Source organism: Microtus pennsylvanicus, chromosome 7 (assembly GCF_037038515.1).
Source record: "Microtus pennsylvanicus isolate mMicPen1 chromosome 7, mMicPen1.hap1, whole genome shotgun sequence".
Lineage (NCBI taxonomy): Eukaryota > Metazoa > Chordata > Mammalia > Rodentia > Cricetidae > Microtus > Microtus pennsylvanicus.
In genome coordinates, this window is record NC_134585.1 from 96,526,507 (window position 1) to 96,550,450 (window position 23,944).

The following is a 23,944-nucleotide window of genomic DNA, read 5'->3' on the forward strand; positions in this document are numbered from 1 at the left end:
TATTTGATAAAGCCTCAAGGAATTAATTTTATATTTACCTGAAATTGTATCCCCCCCCCCCGTACCCATGCACACACACTCTTGGGCTGAGAATACTCCCCACAGATTAACGAGCCCCGATTCTGATCAGTCAGCATAGTCCAAGGGACTCACCTTCTGAGTTTTGTTTGCTGCTCTCTGAGGAATGGACCAGGACACCATCTTCCAATAGAAGAAAATCTCTCTCAGTCATAAGCCTATGAAAATGCTTTGGTATTCAAAGAATATTCTCCTCCTGGATGTTTTTAGCGGCTTATATTTAACCAGTTATAATTTTTCTTAAGCACCATTTTGTTCAGTGTTTTGAAACTGAAGATTTGTCATTCAATGAGAAATCTGCATTTCATTGTAAAGATGGAAAACAATGCCTTCGGCTTGCTTATTCTGTGGGGGAGCAAGCTTATTCGGGAAATATATCTTCAGTGTGTTGTAAAAACAGTGATTGTAGCGAATTTATTCTTGACAAGACAGACGAGACATGCACATGTGTGGCTTGAGGGCATGCATGATATAGTCTGTGTTTCCCATACTTCGGGGTCTGGGAAAACTGAGAGGTGATGTCAGCTAGTTTTCATTTACAATTGAGAATCTGGGATGGAAGGAACCAATCTATAGTGTATGTGTGTGGGAGGGTGGGGAGGGATGTGTGTGTGGGAAGGTGGGGAGGGAGGCATCTGTGGGAGGGTAGGGAGGGATGCGTGTGCGGGAGGGTGGGGAGGGATGCGTGTGCGGGAGGGTGGGGAGGGATGCGTGTGTGGGAGGGTGGGGAGGGATGGGTGTGTGGGAGGGTGGGGAGGGATGCGTGTGTGGGAGGGTAGGGAGGGATGCGTGTGTGGGAGGGTAGGGAGGGAGGCGTGTGTGGAAGGGTGGGGAGGGATGTGTGTGTGTGGGAGGGTGAGGAGGTAATTTCAAAATGAGGATTCCTGTAAGCATGGGTTGCATCAGATCTCTGTGTTGTAGGAAGCCTTCTTTATTATCTCCTACATCCTTTGGGAAAGTATAGAATCTTAAGACTTTAGACTAATGCTAATTTCTGCTTCATTTGCTAAACACTCTGCCCAGTAGGAGTTATATGAGAAAAGGTTCATGTTTCCTCCATTGCTTTGGCCTCACCCCCAACATCGGCTACCATAGCTTCCGAGTCCTGACCACTTTATCAGCAGCGTGAGTCCCCAATCTCTTCTCCATGCATTGTTCCCAGCAACTTCATTCTGACCTTTAGAACCTTTTGGTTGTGTAAAGGCTGCAATCCATGAAGAAGATGAGCGCCATGCCCGTCAGGGTGGGAGTGTCATGGGAATCCCTGCGGGAAGGGAACACTGGATGCTGTGTTGGTTGCAGAGGGGAACAACAAAAACTACCTCGACCCACAGATGATCAGCTAACGAGCCCCAGTCAGTGTGCTGGGAAGACATCTCCAAGTCGTCAGGGCACAGCAGAGCTTTGGGATATTTGTTTGTTATAAGAAATTTTTGTTGTAAATGTAATCACCGTAGGAAAATCTGGTCTGATGACTGGCTCAGTTTTGATGCAATAAAACGTGTCATAGCTTAAAAACCCACAAAACTCAAAGTCTCTTGGAAGCCCAAGCAGCAATGCGGCTTCTGAAAAAGTTCTAGTTTTGCCAGGAAAATGAGAACCAAGCAATCTCGGCACAAAGACTTGATGCTAATGAAGGAGATTGGGTCATAAGATAGCCTGGGATACGTTCAAAGTGCAGACATTTAAAAATCCACCCTCTGTGTGGAAAGTCACTTCCTGAAAGAAAAAGTTATCCCAGGAACTCTTCTGAAAGGCTGACTATGGAATATACTGGCCTTGGGAAGTGACACTTGCTTGACTTAAAGTTCGCATGGAGAAGACGGTTGAGAAGACTCAATGGGCAAAGGGGCTTGTTGCCAAGTCTAGTGACCTGAGTTCAATTCCCTAGGATGCTTTATACCACAGGAGGACAGAACTGACGCCTGCTCTAAGTCCTCCACCTTCTACATGTGCGTCAGAGTGTGTGTGACACATGTATACACCTGTATGCATACACAGAGAGCACATATAGTTGATGAAATAAATTATATTAAAATGCGCTCATTCATTTCTTTTTTAAACAAGAATGTCACGGAGTATGATCATGCAGCAGAAATCAGTCCCGGTAGAACCCTGCCACTTCCTCCTGACTTTTGAGAATCTTGTTACCAAATGAAAAATAATATCTTGAAAGAACCAATGAAACTAATAGATCCATACGCAACTCAGGTGAAACTATCCCAAAGGAGCCGGGAGTATCACAGCTAGAAGTAAAGGCAGAATAGTAACGTCTACTACTTTCATGGTCTGAGTTCATGGGGGAGAGTAAGAGTTCTATTGGTCGGAAACTTGCTTTTCAGAAACGGTACTATGAGAGCAGTGTGATTTGTGGTTCCGTATTGGGCTGATAGCTGCTGTTATCCATGTTCCATATCCACTGGTGTAGGCGACTGGCAGTGAGAGATCAAATGCCTATTGTCAGACTACTAAGCACGAATGAGCACTAAATTAGAAATACACATATGTATTTATGCATGTATATATATATACATGTATAGGTATGTACATATATGTATATGTAGGTATATACATATACACACATACACTCATATATATCCTTTCTAATACACACACACACACACACACACACACACACACACACACACACACACACTAGCAGCCACAAGAGTTCGGGGCTATGGCCCTTATTCCAAAGTTACAGTCTACACGAGCAGAACCAGAGCAGTGCCTGAGGAGTCAATTTGCAGAGGGAAGTCCTGCAGTGCTCTCCAGGACTGTGGTATCAGGACCTTATCCAGAAAAGGCACGGGGTCGTGCCTAAAGGTCTGGTCTGACAGGAGGGTGCGCAGAGGCTTCTCTTTAGCAGGCTCAACAGGAAACAGCCGCAGCCAGATTGAAAGAGAAAAGACAAAAAGCCCTACGGTGGGAATATTTTTTCCCTTCAGTGTTTGGGAGTGGAAGCTATCAGTACCCTCCAGGAAAATAGAATTGTTTTTCTAAAATCAAATTTGTACACACACACACACACACACACACACACACACACACACACACACACACACTGCTTTGTCAGAGAAGGTAGGTTGGAATTCTTCTCGTGGGAGAGCGTGTTCTTGCAGCATGGATTGCCTGTTGAAGACACGAAACGCGAATGCACCTTCATCTGGTGGTTTCTTTATATCTCCTCCAGTGAATTCTAACTTTCGATCAGAAAGAGAGGATGGGTTTTCTTGCCTTACAGCTTCCGGGGAGACATGCTGTGGGAGTCTCACAGCTTCGAAATAATTCGTGGATGTTTTGTGAAACCTTTTGGCCTGGTTGGGAGCCCGGGGCTTTTGAGCATTCGAGAATAATAGGCAGCATTGAAAAGGAGTGGAGAGAATGCTTTATTAACCACAGCTATTTTTATTAACTAGAGTCGAGGGGATATCAGAAAGGATCAAAATTTAGGAATTCTTTGAAAAAGTCCTTATTTTGCGTTTTGGCTTTATTTTTACATTGCTTTGATGCTTTACCCTGTTGTATAACAGACACTGTATTTTATGCCCTAACAAATGAAGCTTTGGAATTTGAATTTGTAGTCAAATATGAGAGAAATAGGAAGGAAGAGAGAGAGATTGAGGCAACTCTGAGTTCTTCAAGAACTGCTTTTTACCTTCCCACAAATTAACCTGTTTACAGCAGTGTTTTTAACCAAACTCTATTTATCCTTTCTATTTTATAGTATTTTATCCATGCTTTAATTAATTTGGCATATTTTGAGCACCAACTATTCATGAAGCATATGTCAGGATCAAGTAATAAGCAATACAGTTTTGGTTCATTATCTCTTAGTTGAACTTGGGTAATTGTTAATTATGAGTTTATTATTCTTGTCTCTTTCCATCCCCAGCCTGAAGGCTCCAACCCTTTGTTCTTAGGAGATGAAACTATTACGATTTTGTTACTGTTGTTGCTCTAATCTGAAACAAATGCTGATTAATTTAAGGAAAAAAGATATTTGGACAAAGGTAGTATAGTTATTATCATAGAACCGGGTTTGGGACCAACAGGAAATATGCAGCTTTAGATAGCCTAAAAGGATTCAAGTGTTTGCAAAGGCCATGATCCTCTCTAACAATACGGGATCCTAATGATCAAAGTCAGTGAGTTCTTCTTTCTGACTTTAGCAGTTTTTATGTTCTGTACTCAGCTATGATCCCTGGGGAGACTATAACCCATGCTACCAGTAAAGTCCCACTATGCTCCTCACAAAAGCACCTGTATCCAAGCTAATGGCCATGACTACCTTACAGAGTCAAAACTGAGACGGAAACGGAGTTATAGCTGAATGACACTATTTTAGAATTTAAAAAACAACCCACTGATTTTGTGATGGTAGGATTAAAAGTCCCAAGTTTTCCAGAAACAGTGTCAATACCTTCCATACTACCCTTGACTGCATCTAAATGCCTTGGGGACCGGCTTTCTTGCTTGTAGTCTCGAGGCACGTATGGATGGTGGGTTGCTGGTGTCTATCTTGGTGTGTAGGTTTCTCTGAGAAATGTCCCCCATGAACATGGATATTTGAATACTTGCTGTTTTGAGGGATTATGCAACCTTTGAGAGGGCAAGCCTTGATTAAGGAAGTATGTCACTGTGAGCCGGCTTTGAGTGTTCTAAGTCTTGTGTAGCACGATTAATAAAAGCCCAGTGACAGATATTGGGGTTCAACCTGAGGGTCAGAAAAGCAAAACAGCCAGCCTCCTTCTCAGTCCAAAATGGTGATCCTGCTTCAGCAAGCCTCAGAATGAGAGTCTCTTGCTCTATTTGCTGTTTGCTTTCTCTATTTCATGTTTGGGCTTAAGGATGTGGGCTCTCAAGATTCCTGCTCTTGCTGTTATGCCTGCTGCCTGTCACCAGGCTTTTCCATTGTGGTGGGTGCTAACCCTCCGAAACCATAAGCCCAAATAAACTCTTCCTTCTAAAGTTGCCTTGGTGACAGTGCTTTGTCACAACAACAGAACAATAATAATGCAAAAGGACACCGGAATCAGTCTAATTGACTCGATTACATGTATTAGTTGAATCGATGGAGTGTTGCTTCCGTGTGCACAGATATCGGGCAGGTCTTCAGATGAATGCCACAAGAATGCAAAATGTATTATGGGGCCCAGGAAGCAGAGACATAGACAGCAGTGAGTAGGCTTCTGTGTTCTCTTGTAAAAAAAAGCCGGGGCTGGAGAGATGGCTCAGAGGTTAATGGCATTGCCTGCGCTTCCAGAGGTTCTGAGTTCAATTCCCAGCAACCACATGGTGGCTCACACTATCTGTAATGAGGTTTGGTGCCCTCTTCTGGCATGCGGGCATACACACAGACAGAATATTGTATACATAATAAATAAATATTTTAAAAATATTGATATTACCCAGAAAAAGGGCAATAAAGACCAAAGCTGACTGTGAAAAAAAAAGAAAAGCCACAAGCAAGAAATGACTTAATCTCCGTCCCTCCTTCCCTCCCTCCTTCCCTCCCTCCGTCCCTCCCTCCGTCCCTCCCTCCCTCCCTCCCTCCCTCCCCCCCTCATGTGTTGTGTGTGTGTTTGATGTATGAGCTTACGTGCCAAGCCATGCGGAGAAGTGCTGTGCCTAAGAGGGAAAGGTAAGCAGTGTGGAACTAAGATCTCAACTGTGCTGTGATGGTTGTTGGCAACAGGTGCTGAGAACCAGGATGAATGGGGTGTTTGTGAATTAGTGTAGCAAACAGCCCGGTGTTTTTATTTTTTAATCTATTCTTTTCTCATATATTACTGTAGTTTCCCCTTCCTCCACTCCTCCCAATCCATCTCCTGCACCTCTCCCCTTTTCCAACTCCACTTTTCCTCCATTTCCCTCAGAAAAGGGAAGTCCTCCCAGGGATATCAACCAAACATGGCATCTTAGATACAGCATAGTGTTCATAAAAGTATTTACTCTAATTCACAGAAAGAAATACTTATTATACTGGGCTGTCTCTAACCTTCCATATCTCCTATATATACTCCTGGAACACAAATTTTATAATACGATCATTTTTATGTATGTCATGCTCACATTTAGAGATGGTCTGTTCTGACCTCTACTGCCACGTCTCACGCTGCACTGTTCTGTTGTGCTTGTTCACGCTGAATGTTTTGCAATTAATGCATCTGCTAGATGGGATTCAGACCTCTCTTGTGAACCATGACCTATCGTTGGATAAATACTGCATAAAGGTTAACCCACATGCATTCAACTCGTGACACTTCCATTTGGTAGTTGCCCCAACTAATTGCTGTGTAAATTGTCTGGGACTGCTATAATCAAATATCATATTCTGTGTGGCTTAAGGAATAGAAGTTGGTTCTCGCAGTTTAGAAGGCAACAAGTCTGGTGTCGGGGCTATTGACATGGTTAAGTTTTGGTGAAGGGCCCCTTGGTTTGCAGTGGGCTGTCTCACTGGTAGGTATTTACAGAGACTTTCTTAGGTACATATGAGTCTCTGCCTCTCCCTCTCTCCTTTTCCAGTCTTTCCAACCCTTAACTGAAGGTCGGAGGGTATCATTATATCTCATCCAACACTTATTCAACATTCTTTTTCTTCTACAACCATAGAACCAGGGGTTGGGATTATAACGTGTTTGTGGAGAGTCACAGTTTAGTTTATAGAACACAAATAAGCTAGGTAACTCCCCTAACCTCCCAGTTTCTCCATCTGTAAAGATAATGATTTAGCATCTATACTATTTATTCATAAACTATATTTTTTTGTTGCAGAATGTTCCTTAACACCATGTGGAGATGTGTCATTATGATTGGTTTAATAAAGAGCTGAGTGGCCACTAGTTAGGCAGAAAGAGATGAGGCAGAACTTCTGGGGACAGAGAGGACTTAGAGAGGAAGAAAGGTGGAGTCACCAGCAGGAGACTGATGGAGCAAGATGTGCAGGAGGAGAGGTAAGAGCCATGTGGCAGCATGCAGATGAATAGACATGGGTTAATTTAAGTTCTATGACCTAGTTGGAAACAAGCCTAAGCTATAGGCCAAGCTTTCATTATTAATAAGTCTCAGTGTCATTATTTGTGAGCTGGCTGGCCCGATGAGAAAGTTCATATGGTTATTATCCATCCAATAAGTTCCGAATCCTAGACAGAGAGCAAAAACAGAATAAAACCCTTCCCCAACAGCCTTTCCTGAATAATAATGAAATAATGACGGTAAGTACTTAGCAGGATGTACCCAACGAAATTAGTTCTTGTCATTGGTAATTGGTAGGAGAGACACCTGGTTAAAAACGAGTCCAATTCTGCATGATAGGCATGTGCTTTTTCCTCTCAAATCGTGGGTGAGATTCTGTTGTTAATGGGACTTCAATTAGTCTATCCACATGACCCGAATGTGGCTTTCTGTGAATGAACCGCTCTGCCCAGAGAGTCAGTCCCAACACAGTGGGGGACTATGCTGCATCAAGATAAATGGCATGATTTTCCATAACTGAGATGAATAGGAATGACAGGAACTCATAAGTAAGACAGATAGAGAGACATAAACACAGCCCTAATGCGTCGGATCAGTGCCACGATAGTCGCGAGCAAAGAGCTGTGGGGGAACGGAAGAGGGGCGGGTGGGAAAAGAAAAGCACCTCAGGAAGTTGGATTTGGGTTTTCTCCCTTAATTTGCAGGGTTTTTTTTTTTTTTAAGGATGGTGGTAGGAAGCAGAAGAAACTGCTCAGTCACAGATACACGTGAGGGAGGAGACATCCAGGGTGGCTAGAGCTGGGACCCTGGCCCTGATAATGTCGGAGGAGGATGACCGCACAGGGCAGTTGTACCCAGAGTTGCAATTGAAACAGACACGCCCATGAGGTTTAAAGAGGAGGGCTCAGCACTTCAGAGGAAGGGCCACGTGGGCATCCTGGCCAGGAGGCTGTGGGGGTTCAGACTGATGGTAAGAGATGACGGGGGACTTGGGATCTTGTAGCAGGAGCGAGACGTGTGAGAGACGTTTATGGAGTCAGAACTGCGTGAGTGTGTGTGGGGGGGATGAGAAACTGAGGACAGTCAAAATGACTTTACAGCCTTCACTTTGGCAATTGGGGGGGGGCATTGTCCAAGCAGGGGTACCAGGAGGAGAATGAACTCGAGAGTTTTACATCCTTTATGTTAACAATAACCCTGTGATGGAGAGTATCTGCCAACTGATCAAGATAATCACATTCCGGCCCCACTTAGCCTCCGCTAAACCAGGAACCCAGCTTCCACAAGCAATCATATCCAGGAAGGTTGAGTTTGAAGACTAATTTGAATGTCTGACTGTAGCTGAGTTGCCGACAAACTGGGAGGGTGAAGGTTGACGTGTTGCTTGTTTCTGATGGCGCACACACTGTTTCTTTATTTAGAATCTCGTACCAGTATCAATTAAACCCCAGTTAAGTTTGACATCTCTTAACCTTGCATTGGATCAAATTCATCGCTCCAGCAGACCCCATATGGTACAGACACAGTTGTAGGCATCCGTTGGTAGCTTATGGGGAGCTCCTGGCCCGACGCCAACCAGTAATCACTGCTTTTTGTTAATAGACATGTTTGCTTTGCAGGCATTCTGTACACAGGGCTCTGGATTAATTAGATTGAAATCTGTCATCCATCGAAGAAACCACAAGAACACACTCTCTGTGCATCAGAGAGAAAGGGAACAGCAGATTTGGGCAAATTTAGAAAAACCATGCATGTTTGTTTCCATAAGAGATCAACAGACTATCTAAATACGTGGTGCATTAGTGAATTTTGGTAATTAATAAGGAATGTAGAAAGGGAGGCAGGACTGAATAGATTAGCCTGGAGAGGAGCCAGGTACAACTGCTCCTGTGATATGAAATAGCAGGTTTCTTCAAGAAGCACACTTTTGGTATGCCTCCCCCCCCTGGGAATTTTGAAGTAGATTCTGTTTGGGTGTGAAGATTTGCAGAGAGCCCCTCTGGGCATCAGGTCAAAGGTTTGCTCAAACTCAAGAAACTGCCACTGGCTCTTTGTGCACACAGGTTCAAGTGGGCAGAGAAACGACCTTTCTGTGGGTCTGTAGCACAGCTTGGCTGGAACTCTGCCTTTGGGGTATCTAGCGCTGAGCTGCCTCAGGTAGAGATCCCTCGATGAGGACACTTCCTCTACATCATTAATGAAATTTCTTTGGCTATGACTTCTCTGAATGTCAATATTTCCATTGTTTCTTTCACTGCATTACAGATACTATTTATTCTTTCTTATGTGGAAACACATGGAGATTTAGACAGTATTTGAGTTGCTACCAACTCTATATGGGCTCCTCAGCCTAGTTCTTGATGCTCGAAGCATATTGATGGAGCGAGTGGACTGTGTGGCTTAGAAAACACTCAGATTTGCTGTACACTTTAGATGTCTTTATTAAAGAGATGTCTATATGCCATTCGTGGCTACAAGAAATGATCGACTAGCCTATTATTTAAATCACCTAGATGGATATAAGCATGAATCATTTTTCAAGTTTCCCATTTATTTCTTTTTAATTTTTGTGTTTTTAATTGACGAATGATAATTGGGTATACCTAGGAGGCTCAAATGTGCTATTTTGAAACATTGCAATTGACCTATCTTCTTCTTTACTATTTAGCATTTCACTGTGGTGAGAATAATTTTGATATTTTTTTGCCATTTTGAAACACACAGTATATTATGATTGACTACAATCACCAATTCCAGGCAACAGTTTGTCAGAACTTTGTTCAGTCTAACTGGAGCTTTGGCTCTTTGGATCAGCATTGTCCCTTTCCCTCAGCAACCTCTCTATGTATGCAAACCCCCATTTGGTTTTCTTCTTCTTTGCTGGATGTTTTAGATTTCACACGCAAGCGCGAAATCACGCAGTGTTGGTGCCTCTGTGTCCTAGCTTATTCGCCTTAGCATAGCACCCTCATAATAGGACAGAATTTCCTGCTTTCTTTTTTTTTAAACCTATAGCTTTAATTAGCATGACAATCACACATGAGTGTATTGTTGTCCTTTGATGTTTGTCTCTTCCTCAATTTCCCTGGTTCTCTCCATACACCAATAGCCCTTTCCTTCCTCCAGCCACTGTGTGTGCGTGTGTGCGCATGCACATGTGTGTATGTATGTGTGTGTACCTAGCATTTACCTATGAGAGAAAACATGATTGTCTTTCTGAGTCTGTCACATGACAGTCTCCAGTTTTATCCTTTCATTTCTTTCTTCAGTGTTTTGAAATTTTCATTGTAGAATCCTTTTGTCTGCTTGCTTAGGTTTATTCTTAGCTATTATCTTTGAGGTACTCTAAAGATGACTTTTTTCAATATCTATCTCATCAAATTTATTATTGGTATGTCAAAAAACTGCTGATTTTTTGCATGTTGACTTTGTATCCTATTCTTTGCTGTGTATATCAGTTCTTAGTTTTTTTTTATAGAGTCATGAAGGTATTTTATACATAAAGTCATTTGCAAATAGCTGTAACTTGATCTTTCTCTTTCCTATTTGCATCTCTTTTTATTCTTATCTTCTTTTATTGCTCTTTTTTAAAATATAAATTTTATTGAATCTTTGGGCATTTCATATCACGCACCCCAGTCCCACTTATTTTCCGGTTCTTCCATATCCACCCTTGTGAACTTCCCCCAAAAGAAGATAAAAGATAAAACATAAAATAGAAATTGCAAAAGAAAAGAGAAAAAAAGCATAAGATAAAACAAAACAAATTAACGCCTCCGAAAACCCATCTTGCCAAGGCTTCTGGTCAACAACCTGCTGCTCCATCAACCACAGCTTTCTGTGCACGCACTGTTATGCTCCTCTTCTTTTCCACCTTTCCCACCTCCCCCTTACATAAACAGTCATCAACACAGGCACATTGGAAGTTACCGTATGTCATGCAGTATACCCTTTTGCCCAAACACCTTTACCTGTGAATGTTCATTGCAATGTGTTATTAGTCTAGTACAAGGTCTCTAGCTTCTGCTACACCATATCCCGAACTTTCGTAGAGGCTCTCTGATATTCTGCTGTTGCCCCGAGTTTTGGAGATTCTACGGCTATGGTTCCACAGGACCAGCCCCTTTATGTGCTCCAGCAGGTCATATATGGGGAAGGTGTTGAGGGGGGCCAACTCACAGCCATGGATCTGGGTCCACATGGTAGCTGAGACGGTCAGTTGTCCCATGCCCATACAATCTTAGCCAGCTCTCTCAATGGCCAGATGAGGGGCGGGGCCAGCTTCCCCATGTGCGTCAGCCAGTGAGGGCCAGGGCCATTAGGGCCAGCTCTCCCAGGTGTATGTATGTGTGCCTGTGTGATTGTATGCTCACATGTGTGTGGATGCCTGTGGAGGCCAGCAGTGGGTGTTGGATCTCCTGGAGCTGGAGTTACAAGTGGTAGTAACCTGCTCAACACTGGAGTTGTGAATTGAACTTGGGTCTTTTGGAAATGTGGTAAGAGCTCTTAACCGCTGAGCCATCTCTTTACCTTGCTGAAATGCCTCTGCATTCCTGAAAGCTGTGGTTATGCTTATTTATGTATTTTGGTTTACTAAGATCTGAATGTAATATTTTCTGAGCCTTGTCTTCCATTCCTGACATTCTTTCTTCTGTATGATCTAGTCTCTGGCTTTTTAGTGTGATTTTTTACTTTCATTTTCAATATCTCTGCTTGATTTTTCTTTTCCTCAAGACCTCATTTTCCTTGCTGAATTTCTCAATCGTGTTGCTTTTTCTTCTACATTGCTGACTTTTCATATCTATGTCTTGGATTGATTTCTTTACTTCATTCATCTGCCTGATTTTCCCTCTTAATGTTATCAGATATTTTTAGAAGTAGAAAAGAGATCTTTACTACTGGAATTCTTCTATTGTGATCTCTTAGAAGTCTTGTTTCTGTGTTGCAATTTGTGCATCTACTGGTTTGAATCTCTTCTGGTTGTTGCTGATATTCATAGTCAGCCATCTTCTCTTAAGGGTGTCAGTATTACGTAGAGAGGAGAAAATACATGCTAAAAAAAGCACAAAACAAAAGAACCCCCCCCCAATGTTGTAATAACAACAACTTTAAACTGAACAAAATACAGAGATATGCTTACAATTGTATAAAGCCAACTAATCCTTGTTGATACTGTAGAACAGAATAAGGCAAACATAATATAGAGTGTGCTATGAATTCAAAACTTGTTGGGGACTGTGGAACCCCAGACCCTGAATTTCCTTTAAACAGTTTGTTTTCCTGTTCTTGCAGCTGCTCTGAGCACAAGGCAAGGGAATGGTTTCTGGTGGGCTTGCAGCTGAAAAACCCCTGAGAGTTGGTATTCTTCTTTCAAGGATGACTCCCCCCTCTCTGTGTGTGTTTCAATCTCCAGTCCCTTGCCTGGCTCCTGAATCAAACCATAACACGTAGAGCAGGTGTCGTGCTACAAAAAACTATTTAGGATAAATATAGACATAGAAACAAGGTGATTTCTGATGTTCTTATACGTTCTTCTTTTTTTCTTTTTGGAATAATTTATTGTTTTGTTATCCCAATTCTTCCCATTCAATGTACTACATTGTTTAGTCAGGGTTTCTATTGCTGTGAAGGGACACCATGACCACAGCAATTCGTACAGAGGAAAACATTTAATTGAGGTTTTAACTTACATTTCAGAGGTTTCATCTATTGGCATCATTTTAGGGAGCATGGTGGCATGCAGGCAGACATGGTGCTGGCTACATCTTGGTCAGAATGCAACAGGAAGTGGCCTTAGACACTGGGTGATATCTTGAGCATAGGAAACCTCAAAGCCTTCCCCTACAGTGACATACTTCCTCCAACAAGGCCACACCTCCTAATAGTGCCACTCCCTATGAGATTATGGGGGCCAAATTCATTCAAGCTACCAGGTGTATGAAGACAGTCATCTTACCCTGGACATCAATTATTGTTTCTAAATGCTGAATGACACTCTATTGTGTGTGTGCATGGTTACTATCTTTGCCTGCTACACTATTTGGTGGACTGTTGGTGACTTTCCTGTTCTGGCACTTGTGAGTAATGCTCTAATAAACAGGGATGTCTAGACATATTATTTCAACTCCATCGGTTGGGTTTTCAGAATCTATGTTGGTTCTATTCCTATGTTTTTGTTTTTTTAAAAAAAGGCTCCATATTTTTTCCTCAAATGGCTATATCAATCTACGTTTCTATTAACAGCATGCAAGGTGCTCTCTGACATTGCCCACTTGTTACTTTGTATGTTTTCTATGAACTTAGTCCAACATGGGTGAGATGCTATTGCGTTGTGGTTTTAATTTACCTTAAGACTAGATTTCAACTTTTTATTAAAGTTATTGGTGATTTTCCTGTAATCTTGGTGGAATTATGAAACACAGCTTGCTTCAATACTGAGGGGACTTAGGAGGTGAGTGAACAGCCACATGGCTGGATGCCCCCACTCTCTAGGACCTCCCCCATAGGACAAAACCCAGGGGCCCTTCTCCAACTCCCTCAGCTTTTCTAGCCAGCCAACAGGGAGTTTCCTGTGGCTAGGCTTCCCCAAGACCCAAACCCATACACTGGACCTCCCCAAGCTACTAGCCACACCCCATCTAAGAGCTGAGAGCTTGCTATAATACTGAGGGGACAAAGAGCATACTACAATATTGAGGGGATGAAGAGAAAGCACCAACAGAGCAAACCAGGGAAGGAGATCAAGAGAGCAGGTGTATAGAGACCTCAGAGGCTTTCTGAGACAGACACTGACAATACAGAACAGACCAAGAAAAACTCCCCAAAACTCAGACAGCCACAGCAAGGAATGGACCAAGACACAAAGACATTGCTGGCCTCATTTGAAGGAAGAGATGGATAGGCGCCAATGCAAGAATTTCTCCAACAACCTAAAAAGCAACATGGTAATACCAGAATCCAGTGGTCACACAACAGGAAGACTTGATCATCCTAACCCAGAAGAAGTTGAAGAAAATGACTTTAAATGTTACTTTATGAAAATAATGGAGACCTTTAAAGAGAAAGTGAAAAAATTCCTTAAAGAAATGGAAGAGAAGACAAACAAAAAAATTGGAAGAAATTAATAAATCCCTCAAAGAAACCCAAGAAACCCAAGAAAAAAACCATCAAACAGGTGAAGGAAACACTTCAAGACTTGAAGACTGAAATAGAAGTAATAAAAAAACCCACAAAGCAAGGGAATTCTGATTCTTGGTTGACTAGTCCTTTTGCTTTGGGGCTGGTGGCAAGACAGTGCATTATGGGAAGCAGGTGTCTTCCAACAGAGGAAGTTGATGTCTTCATGGTGGCCTGGAAGCAAAAAGAGAAACAGACACCAGAGTTCCATAATCCCCTTGGAAGGTATGCTGGCTAGTTTTGTGTGTCAACTTGACCCAAGTTAGAGTCATCAGAGAGGAAGGAGTCTCAGCTGAGGAAATGCCTCCTTGGGATCCAGGAGCAAAGCATTTTCTCAGTTAGCAATCAGTGTGGGAGGGCCCAGCTCATGGTGGGTGGTGCCATCTCCTGAGAGGTGCTCCTGGTTTCTATAAGAAAGTAGGCTGAACAAACCAAGAGAAGTAAGCCAGTAAGCAGCTTACCTCCATGGCCTCGGCATCAGTGCCTGCCTGTAGGTTTCTGCCCCGTTCACGTTCCTGTCCTGACTTCCTTTAGTGATGAACAACAATGCTGAAGTATAAGCTAAATAAACCCTTTCCTCCCCGACTTGCTTTTTGGTCATGGTGTTTTGTTGCAGCAACAGAAACCCTAACACAATTTGGTACTGGGTATTGTGACAGACCTGACCATGTATTGGGGAGGACTGTGGAAGGAGTTGGGAACTTTGGCCTAGAAAGACCATTGAGTATTGACACCTCAGTAGAATGTTCTGTAGGAGCTTGGGAGATAAGAAAGTTGAGAGCAGTACAGAAGACGAAGGTCTGGCTTGTGGAATTTCAGGTGGACGATTAAAGTCTCCATCCAACCATTTGCTCTTTTGATTTAAGATCCTGTCAGTCTGGTTGGCTGGAACTGAAGACTCCACTGTGATTAGCAAGACACCAGAACTACTAAAGTGAAACCTTTCCTTTATTGGGACACTTGATACTGGTCGGCTAGAGCTAAGAAATTAGCAGTGATTACGAAGAAACCAGCATCACTGAGGTGAAATCTGGGAAGTGTTTCCTGAGAGCACAGAGAAGCTGTGTTCCAGAGGCAGCCACGTTTATTATCTCCTGTTGGCAGCAAGACTTGGTAAAGTGTAAAAGTCATGCAGGTGGTAAGAGGCCTGGCACTGTGAGAGGCCAGGAGAGATCATTCGTGAAGGTGCAGCCTCAGTAACAGTTGAAGGTCCAGGACTGAAGTGGTCGGGCAAAAATGTTGAGGCTTGGTACCATGCGTAAAATCTATGAAAGGTTATCGGTGAACGTGCAGCCCAGTTGCAGCAAGGAACCCCAACATTTTGGAGATGCCAGTGCCATGGGATGACCACCAGGAACAGTAGCAGCAGCAGAGTGGAGCCAGCTGGAGCCTAGAAGACAAGCCGTGTGTGCTGCAGAGGGCAGAGCTGGAGAAGTGACCCAAGCATTTTGGAGGAGTTCAGAAAGTCGTGAGTGGATCCCAGATAATTGGACACTGAGTTATTTATTCTGTTGGAATTTGATTCTGCTTGGTTAAGATTGTGACGGCGCTCTGCTTCTTCCCTCTTGAAAACGGTATTTAATTTTGATTTTTCAAGTAGCCCACAGCTGAAAAAGACTTGAACTTTGAAAGGAAATTGGATATTTTAAAGAGATTGAAATTTTAATGTGTTTGAATTTGTAAAGATGGTGGCACTTTTAAAATTATTTTTGATTTTAGTGTGAGATCTTGGGGATGAATAAGAAAGGAAGGGATGTAGTTTAATAGTGATATGTTTGTGTGTCAAGTCAACAAGAGGTCAGTTGGACTGGCTGGTTTTGTGTGTCAACTTGACCCAAGCTAGAGTCAGTAGAGAGGAAGGAGCCTCCGTTGAGGAGATGCCTTCATGAGATCCAGCTGTAAGGCATTTTGTCAATTACGGATCAATGTGGAACAAGCAAGAAGTTCCCCTTTATGGCCTCTGCATCAGATCCTGCCTCTGAGACCCTGCCATGTTTGAGTTCCTGTCTTGACTTCCTTTAATAATCAACAGTAGTGTTGTAAACTGAATAAATCCTTTCTTCCATAACTTGCTTTTTTGTCATGGTGTTTCATCACAACAATAGACAGAAGGCTTGTCCCAATGATCTTCAACCTTCAGCAGCTCTCATATTCTGATGGTTTCCACTGCCTTCTGCTAGGGACATGGGCAAGAGACCAAATCTTGGGCTCATGGGCCTTTGTGGACATTCTGCAATGAGCTATAGCCATTAGAGACAGGGTTTTCTGGATTAGCTGTTAAAACTTCTTGTTATTGGTGTTACTCTTCAATTTTAGATTCCCTTATTTCTTTAATCTTGGCAAAATCCAGCCATTATATCTTCAAATGTTATCATTACCTGTCACATCTCATCTATTTTCCCCAAATCTCTGAGACAGAATTCACACCTTCTCATTCCTTCTAGCTACTCTTTTACAACTTTCATGGTTTTAGCTGCTTGGTGGTTACTTAGGTAATATTCTTTTACCCCTGAAAGCAAGCAGTTCAGCATTACTTTCTTTCTGATATGCATAGGTTGTTTTATAACTCATCTGCCAGGTTTTAAAATTTGAGGACAATGGTTTTCATTTTTTTCCCAAATTCTGTTCAATATTTGCTTGCAAGTTGGTCTTTAAAAAATTATACTGACTTTTTAATTTACCATGTTTTTCATTCTCTAGATGATTCTTTTTATAGCTTCACTGGTGTTTAATTCACCTGTCATAAAACTGTACACACATAAACTATTTTAGCAAAATTTGATTGATGTATACAGCCAGCAAAACCATTAACTATGCTTGTGAGAACTGATATATTCATTGTCTCCAAAATTTTTTTGAGTCTTTGTATTTCTTTACTTTCTCTCTCATCTCATCTCCGCATCCCATCATCACTTGTAAGGAGGTTTACCAATTTGTGTTTTGTCCCACAGAACACATTCCACGTTGTCTAGTTTTATGAGAATGTAATTATACAAATGTCTACTCTTTAGTTTTCTCTCTTTAGAAATATTAGTTTTAATGTTATGTTTCGATTATACCAAGAGCATTGTTCTATTACCTTATTTATAACAAAAGAACAATATTTTACTTGTGACTAAACCATAGCTATGCCATAATTTATTTATCCCTTTGGTTATTGGAGAACATCTAGGTTGTTACAAATTTAGAGCTAATAGAATTAAAATTCATGAATGAGTGTATTTTTTGATGTATGTGTATTTCTTAGTGTGTTGCTGTACATAGATGTTCAGGTATGTACACAATGTCTTTTTACATTATGTATGGAGACAGGTTGCTTGCTGACCTCAGATCTCATCAATTCCCACTGTCTACAGATAACAAGCTTGCCCCAGGGATCCTGTGGGTGGCCACCATTCCTAACCACCTTTTAAGTGGAGTCTGGGGATTTTGAATCCTGGTTTTTAGTCTTCCCTGGAAACTTCTTTATCCACTGAGTCCCTCCCAAGGATGGATGAGTGAGCTTTTGTGGTCAGATCACGTGATCACATTTCTCTTGAGTAAATTTTTAGGTGTGAAATGTCTGTGTCCTGTGTTGTGTGTTTTTCAAATTCTAAACTCCTATATTACTCACATGTTATGAATTCAATTGATTTTTAGATTAATTTTACATAAATATAACTTTATGAGTGTCAATTATTAGCTATAGTATATTTTAAAAGTTGGCAGTTAGATTTTCTGAACACACAGTCATGTTCTTTGATAATAAAGACAATGAAGATCTTCATTATTATTTTGAATAGAAAATATGAGGACATTCTCACCTTATTGATGATTTTAGGAACAAACTTTTTTTTTTACTAGAAATAACGAAGTTACATTACTTTTTCCATTGATATTCTGTATTGAATTGAAGGAATTATGTCTGCATAATTTTTTCAAACACATTTTTCTGTATTTACTTAGGTGATTGTATAATTTCTCTCCCCCCTTTCATGAGTATGCATATGTAGTGTGTGCTTGTATGTATGTGGATGGATGTATGGGTTGGAAATCTTCCCTGGTGTCTTCTCCCATGTTATTCTTTTGTTGGGGGGCCTCTTAAACAAACCCAGAGCCTACCAATACTCATAGCATCCTGGCAAGTGTGCTGTCGGGGAATCCCTTGTCTTTCTAATCACTGAGCTGTAAGCAGAGACTGCACTTTTGCTCCCTGGCCACCTGAACCCAAATCATCACACAGAAACTATATTACTTACAACACTGTGATTGGCTGATGGCCAGACATATTTCTAGTTAGCTCTTATATCTTAAATTAGCCCAATTCTATTAATCTGTGTATTACCACGTGGCCTTGACATTACCTCATTTTCTAGATGCCTTGTTTCCTTGGCAACTGGGTGGCATCTTTCTTCTTTGGCAGCTACATGGCGTCTCCCTGACACTTTTTTTCTTCCTCTCTCTCTCTGCTTAGATTTTCTGCCTTTCTATATTCTGCTATGCCATAGGCCAAAGTAGCTTCTTTATTAACCAATGGTAATAAAACATATTCACAGCATACAGAGGGGAATCCCACCCTGTGCTGGAGTTACAGGCAGGCTGCTATCCCCCCCCCAGCCTCTGTGTGGATTCTGAGGATCCGAACTCCAGTGTTCTTGCTTGTGTGGCAAAGGCTTTAACTGCTGACTTTTGTCCCCAGCTCTGGGCTTTTCTTTAGTCTGTTGAGCTAATGAATCAAATTAATGGATAGTTCCATGTTCAACAAACACTGCTCATCCGAGATAAATTATACTGTTTCAATTTATTATCATGTGAAAGAAATCTTGCTAGTTTCTATTATTAATTAGCAATAATTAAGAAACTAACTTGCCTTTGAGCATAGGTACGTGATGCCCCCTCTCCACACTTGTCACCAGGGTAAGACTGATTACTGAGCTGAACAGGACTCTCTTTTCCAGTGCTCTGATGTTACAACACAGAACTGGCATTGCTGAACTTAAATGGTGGGTAGAATTCATCAGTGAAATTTTCTGGTTCCAGAGTTTTATTGTGAAAGGTTAAATTCAGCTGTAGCATCTAAGCCAGAATTATTCAGCCAGTCTAATTTTTCTTCAAAGAACTTTGGTCTTTTGTGTCTCTTAAAAAATAAGTTTGTTTTGTATAAACTGCAGAATATGTTTAGTCTGTAATGTTAGCCCCCAGGAGGCTGAGACCAGAAGACAGAATTCCAGGGGAGCCAGTAGGAAGACTCTGTCAAAAAAGAGAAGAGGATAAAAGAGATGAGAGAGAATGAATGTGAAATGGTTAAAATTGCAACTCCCAGTCCACCGCTAAGGATGTGACAGCAGTTACATAAACCCCCAATGGCACAGGATATAGGGCCTTCACAGCACTGCTGCTCCCTTTCTCTCTGAAGCCTTTTGTCTTGTTTCTTCTGTGTAGTCAGGGGCTAATTCTTGATTAATGCTTTGATTTTTTTTGTTTTGTTTCATTTTGCTTTGTTTGAGACAGGGTCTCACTGCTAGACCCTGCCAGCCTGGAACTCACTGTGTAGAGCAGGCTGACTTCACACTCACAGAGAATCTCCTGCCTCTGCCTCCCAAATGCTGGGATTACAGATATCCTCTACACATGGCCATACTTTTTTATTCTTTAACATTTCCTTTCCTTATGCTTATGAATTGCTATTTCTCCCATTTTGAGTTGGAGTGGTTATTAAAATTTAATCAACACTGTGAATCTGCACCATCCACACAGGGTCCTCTGTCAGTTCTCATTACACCTCTTGAAAGGGCAATAGGAGCAAGAGAGCAGAATCTATTATAGTAGGATGTCTTAGAAATGCTTAGGAATGTATTAGAAACACAAGGGGAGGAAACATCCTTGGTGGGATGCGGTCTTACAATGTATGAGTGGTTAATTGTTGAGGGAGGTCCTTCTGCTCCTCCAGCCTATAGCAACTGAGATACCAGCCCATTGGGGCGTGGTCTCTCTCCCTTTAAAAAAGCGGCTACTTCCCTTCTCGTTTTCTTCGCTTCCTGCTCGGTTTCCGGCAACTAGACTCCTTCCTGATTGCGCAGAGGGCTGTTGTCTGGGACAGTTATCTGTAAATTTTTTCCCCTTTAAATAAATATCACCCTATTAATCATAATTCCAAACTGGTGTGGCATTGTTTGTGACTTACACCTTCAGTTAATTAATACATGAGGTAGGAGTTCATGTAATCCTTCTTTAGGTTTGTCCAAGTGGTTTCTCCATCAGACTCTGGCTGGTATATGCAACAAGATGGACTGAGCACAGAATGTCACTAGACTGTGAGAAGAGCAGCTTTTCTCTATTTTCCTGTCTTCTCTGGTTTTTAGGGCTTACTTACTATAAAGCTAGAGGGACTTCCCTTTTGTATTTACTAATGTGAGAAGAATGTGTCTCCTTTCTTCTAAGGAATATGTAATGACGCATGTTTTCAGTGCTGGAGACATTTGTGTGTATGTGTTTGTATGTGTGTGTTCATGGGAAGGCCCCTCTTATCATCGTTGAAGGATAGTCTCTGTCTTGCGTCTTCTAGAACCACACAGAGAAACTGGGCTGGTTTTGCCTTGGATACTTCTTTTCTTGAAGCGACACCAGGACTAATTAGTGACAGTGTGATTGACTGTGACGAGAGCCAGCTTCATGAGCTGTTGGATTTTAATTCCCAAAGCATGGCATAGTTAAGATAAAACCTTGCAGACCCAGCTCCGGATGTGGATGCTTTGGGCACATCTGCACATAGCCACCTCTCTGCTCCGCTCTCTGGATAGACCAGAATCCCCCATTGACATTTTAAGAACAGAATATTTTTCATATAAAACTTATTTGTTTTATTAAAGGCTGGAGGCCTGAAGTTTCCCATAGAGTAAGTTTGTGCTCTGCCATGATGATGTATGTGCAAATTACTGAGTTCTAAAGCTCATTTTCTAGCCTGTTTTTCTATAAAATCTTTGAGTCTCTGCCACAAATAAAGGAGCCATGTTTTAGACAAGGTCCACTGTCACTGAGAATGATAGTTGTGTCCCAGTGAGGAATCTACTGTCTGTGAATATTTTCAATAGTTTCTTACCATGACAAGGGACTTGGACATACTGGTGGGAGGACAAGGCTTACTGGACATCTTTGGGCACTGCTTACAGGCTGTGAAAAAGTTTGTCCTTACAATGAGGACTACTGAGAACTCAAGAACAATGGCAATAAGTTTTTGATCCTACTGCACATACTGGCTTTGTGGGAGCCTAGGCAGTTTGGATGCTCACCTTACTAGACCTGGATGGAGGTGGGTGGTCCTTGGACTTCCCACAGGGCAGGGAACCCTGATTGCTTTTTGGGTTGACGAGGGAGGGGGACTTGGTTGGGGGAGGGGGAAGGGAAATGGGAGGCGGTGGCGGGGAAGAGACAGAAATCTTTAATAAATAAATAATAAAAAAATAAAAAAGAAAAGAAAACAAAAAAGTTTGTCCTTAGCAGAGCTGAGGCTGAATATGTGTAACTGACCATTCAGACACTGTGATCAGGGCACTCAGTATTTAGAGTACGGTTTCAGTTGCCAACTGCATATTGTTGCCAACTGCAATTTTCCTCTTGTACCTGGCTATTTAACTGCTTATGAATATATAATATCAGTAGCCAGATGATTGAGAGAAACAGCACAAATCTTTCAGTAGGCCTGTGAAGGATTATATACCACACATACACACACACACATGTACATAAGCATACATGCATGCACGCCAAGATTATGTCTATCAATGTCTATGGAATAACATGGAAAGACAATAACTGCCAATGGATTTGCACTGTTTTAAGGATCTAGTCTCTCTCCTGATCACAGTATGTATACATATGTGTATACCAATTATGATTTCAACACAAGCAAAGGGCATTTAAAGCTTGAATACTTGCACAGGCAGCGATACACTAGGCTGCAATGACCCTGGCACTCAAACTCTAGAAGTTGTCTTTTTTTACTTGGGAACTATGGACAAGAAAAACAGATGGGAAAAAAGACACCATATATCCCAAAGTATGGGGAACCTAGAAGAGGGCCCAGACCTCTGAATCAGCAGCACTAACCTGAGGCTGACTATGGGAGTTTGAATGTGAAATCTCCCCAACAGGAGATAACATAGACAACTCTTGCCTACTAGAATGCCAGAACTTCTTGATTAAAACAATTTTTTCTTTGAGACAGAGTCTCATGATATAGTCAATTGCCCAGAACTCACTACATAGACCAAACTAGCTTCAAACTCACAGAAATCTGCCTTCCTCTGTCTTCCAGGTGCTGGGATTCTAGACACATGTGTGCCACTGTATCCAATACAACTCAGGAAAGGGAAATAACAGTTTATGGGTGTGGTGGTTTGAATGAGAATGGCCCTTATATGCTCATATATTTAAATACTAGGTACCCAGCTGGTGGAGCTATTTGAGAATGGTTAGACGCAGTGTAGCCTTGTTGAAGGAGGTGCGTCACTGGGGATGGGCTTTGGTTTCAAAAGCCTGCACCATTCCCAGCTAACTTTTTCTTTGCCTAGCACTTATGGATCAAGATGTAAGTTCTCAGCTACTGATACAAGTCCATGCCTGCAGCCATGCTCCCTGCCACAATGGTCAGGGACTCTAACCAACTCTTTGAAACAGTAAGCACACTATAAACTCATTATTTTAACAATTGCCTTGGTCATGCTGTCTTCACAGCATTAGAAAGGTAGCTAAGATAATGAGCATAAGAAGAAAGGAAATGGTAAAGAATACAAATTCTGGTCAGGCATGGTGGCACACGGCTGTCTTCCCAGAGGCAAATAGCTCTCTATGAGTCTGGGGTCAGTCTGGTATACATAGTGAGTACTAGGTCAGTCAGGGCTGATAGTGAGACCCTATCTCAAAAATGAAAAAATGATAAAAAGAAAACAAAGAAAAAAGCACAGCATTAAATAAGAATTATACCAGCCTTAGAGTGTAAAGGGAAGAACAGTGTCATTAAGATTTCTGTGCTCTGTCTGAATTGGTGAATATATGTCAGGTAGACTATGAGTTGCAATTTTAACCATCTCATTCTCTGTTTTTCATTTCATATTCATATCCATATATTCATATATTCCCTAGCTATGTATATCAAAAAACTTAGAGCAGAAACTTTCCCCCAAATCAGTGAGCAAATTTAGTATCCAGATCTTGCATTCTAAATATCATTCTGTTATAAAACAAATCAGTTTCACCTTAGAGAAATGGTTGGCTCTAGACTAGGGCAAGGCAAGCCTAAGATGAACAAAACTTGATCATGTGCCAGAAAGTAAAAAAGCAATCAAAGAATTATAGAAATGAACCAAAGCTAGACAGGGAGTGGGGGACAGAGGGCTGAATGCAGCCTTTCATAGAGTTGCCCCTCCCATGATAACCCACTCCTACAGTATCACAATCTACAACTAATATTACAAATCTATAACTAATGTCACAAATCTATAACTAATATCACAAATGTGTAACTAATACCTTTCTTGTCACAGCGTATCAAAATGCTTGACTGAAGCAGTTGAAGGGAGAAAGGATTTTTTTGGTTCCAAGTTTCGTGGTATAGAAAGTATGGTGACATCCATGCAACAGGTGGAGTTCCTGTTGAAGGGGGCAGAAGCATGGGGTAGCAGGCTCCACCTCTCAGCAGACTAGGAAAGACAGAATTTGGGGTGCTACTTTGGCT